Source organism: Chrysochloris asiatica, unplaced genomic scaffold (assembly GCF_000296735.1).
Source record: "Chrysochloris asiatica unplaced genomic scaffold, ChrAsi1.0 scaffold00250, whole genome shotgun sequence".
Lineage (NCBI taxonomy): Eukaryota > Metazoa > Chordata > Mammalia > Afrosoricida > Chrysochloridae > Chrysochloris > Chrysochloris asiatica.
Genome location: NW_006408768.1, coordinates 4,095,384 through 4,098,431, shown reverse-complemented (window position 1 = coordinate 4,098,431; position 3,048 = coordinate 4,095,384). Strand labels below are relative to the sequence as shown.

At 38.8% G+C, this 3,048-nt stretch overlaps 1 pseudogene; it reads left to right on the top strand.

The window, feature by feature from the left end:
* The first annotated feature begins 529 nt into the window (after positions 1-529).
* Positions 530-956, top strand: LOC102821108 (annotated as a pseudogene).
* The last annotated feature ends 2,092 nt before the right edge of the window (positions 957-3,048 follow it).

The window sequence follows — 3,048 nt, the reverse complement described above, 5'->3', positions numbered from 1 at the left end:
ACATGACTTTTATACATGATTAAAGGTGAAGACAGTAAGGTTTTCTAGAATTAACAAGGATATCAGAATTCAGTAGTCATGAGTTTAAATCATGCTCTGCCAGTTACTAGCTGCGTGTTGTTGTTGTTAAGTGCTGTTGAGTCGATTCCAACCCATAGCCACCCTGTATAGGGTTTCAAAGGAGTAGCTGGTGGATTTGAACTGCCAATCTTGTGGTTCAAACCAACCTTGCAGTCCAATGCTTATCCTACAGCACCATACTAGGACTTTGGTAGATTACAACCAAGAAAACCCTGTAGGGCAGTTCTACTCTGTCACATGGGGTGTAGTAAAAAAATTCACTGGAGGTGCCTAATGAGTGAATTTTAGCAAGTTCTGCTCAATGTAACCTGTGTTTTCAGCATCACTAAAAAAATCACCTCCAAAAAGCTCTATTGCAGCCTCAGAGAAGAAATGAGTGGCCCCTTTCCCCTGGTGGTCTAATGCAAAGCTGGAAAACACAAGAGAAGGCCAAAGCTCAGGTGCTTACATGATCTGCACAGCCAGAGTGCCTGTGGACAAGCCAGTATGCATAGCTATCAGCTTCATTGATGCTGCAGATAATACACCTCCTGAAGATACAATTCCTCTTGTCTTTCTAGAACTAAACCAGCAGCTACAGCCTCTGCCTCCTTGTTATGATTCCATAGAATCTATACAAGTGTTCAAGTAATACTGTCAAGTACAGATAAATACCATGGGGTCAAAAAGGAAATTGCCCTACTGGATGAAAGGAAAAAGGAACTAATTGCCAAGCTGGAACAGGTGGAAAAGGAGACAGTGATTACTGCTCAGTTAGCTTGGGAATATGAGGCACTGACGGAGGGGAACTGGACATTGAAGCTGGTTCCATTATAATGTGTATAACAACTGTAAAAAATAAGAATACATATCAGAATAGACATGGCCCATCATAACTTTAAATTATTTAATGTGAGCATCAGAGGGTGGTAAGTATTGTGTGATGGTCTACAGATTTTTATTTCAAAGGGATAAGAGTAAAATATACTATGTTGTGTTGTTAAGTGCCTTCAAGTCAGTACTGACCTTATGCCTAACAGAACAAAATATTGCCCAGCCCTGTGCCAAGCTCACAATCATTTTCTGGCTTCAGCCTGTGGCTGCTGCCACTGTGTCACTCCATCTCATTGGAGGCCTTCCCCTTTTTCAATGACCCTCCACTTTACCAAGCATGATGTCCTTCTCCAGGGACTGGTCCCTCCTGATAATATGTTTGAAGTATGAGAGATAAAGTCTGGCCATCCTGGCTTCTAAGGAACATTCTGGCTGTACTTCTTTCAACACAGATTTATTTGTCCTTCTGGCTATCCATTGTACTTTTAATATTCTTCTCCAATACTGTAACTCAAATGCATCAGTTCTTCCTTGGTCTTCTTTATTCATTGTCCAACTTTCACATGCATATGAGGCTACTGAAAATACTATGGCTTGGGTCAGGTTCACTTTAGTCCTCAAACAGACATTTTTGCTCTTGAACACTTGTGTAGCAGATTTGCTGAATGCAATATGTTGTTAGATTTCTTGACTGCTGATTCCATGAATGCGATAGTGGATCAAAGGAAAATGAAGCCTTCGACAACATCAATCTTTTCTCCATCTATCTTGGTGGTACTTATTGCTCCAGTGGTGAAAAGATTTTGTTTTCTTTACATTGAGGTGCAAGTCATACCTAAAGCTGTGGTATTTGATCTTCATCACTGTGTATTTTAAGTCTTGTTTTCAGCAAGCATTGTTATATAACCTGCATATGGCAGGTTGTTAATGTGTCTTCCTCCAATCCTGATGCCATATTCTTCATACAATCCAGCTTCACGGATTATTTCCTCAGCATAAAAACTAAATAAGTACGGTGAAAGATTATAACCCTTTCACATACCTTTCCTAGTTTTAAGCCATTCAGTGTCCCCTTGTTTTGTTCAAACGATTGCCTCTTGGTTTATGTACACGTTCCTCATAAGCACAAATAAGTATCTCGAAATACCCATTCTCCACAATGTTATTATGGAGAATAGCTTGTCATGATCTACACAATTGGAGAACTTTGAGTTGCAATAAAGCACAGGTAAACATTTTTCTAGTATTTTCTGCTTTCAGCCAAGATCATCTGACATCAGCGAGGATATCCCTCATTCCAAGTCCTCATCTGAATCCCACTTGAATCTCTGGCAGTTCCCTGTCAATGTACTTTTGCAGTGTTTTTGAATCATCTCTAGCAAAATTTTATGTGTATGTGATATGAATGATATTGTCCTATGATTTACAAATTCCGTTGGATCACCTCTCTTTGGAATGGGCACAAATACAGGTCTCTGCCAAATGTCTTGGCTTAGATGAGTGCCTCCAGTGCTACTGCATCAGTTTGTCGAAATATTTCTAGTTGTATGCCATCAATTCCCAGAGCCTTGTTCTTTGCCAATACACCTTGGACATTGTCAGTACCATTGACTCTTCAACATATGCTACCTTTTGAAATGGGTGAACATTAGCCATTTCTTTTTGGTATTACAGCTTCTCGTTATTACCCTCATGGCAAATGCCTATAATGACTTTAATCCTTGCCAACTTCTAGTCTGAGAGAAAGGGTAGTTAACTTTAAGTAAGATCATTAATTTGAATCTGTTCCCATTATATGTTTTCAGAGACAAGAATTCTTTACCAAGATAGTTTTTGTTTGTTATTAAGAATGATATGATCCGACTGTATATATCAGGGTAGAAGATCAAACTAGAGTATTAACTGGTCCCACTAAAATTGATAAGCCGAACAGAATTAAGCCATGAAACTAACCAGTTTCCTTGAAGTTCGCCTTCTGCATATTTTAAAAGTCCATGCCTTTCATATTTCAAATGTTCTGAAATCTAAACCATCAGAAACTTCTCCGTATATATTTGTGTTCACCAAAGTCAGATTAATCCCTCAATGATTGATTTTACTCAGAATAAATGGTTACATATCAGAAAAGCTTTCCCATGAAAATATGAGCAGAAA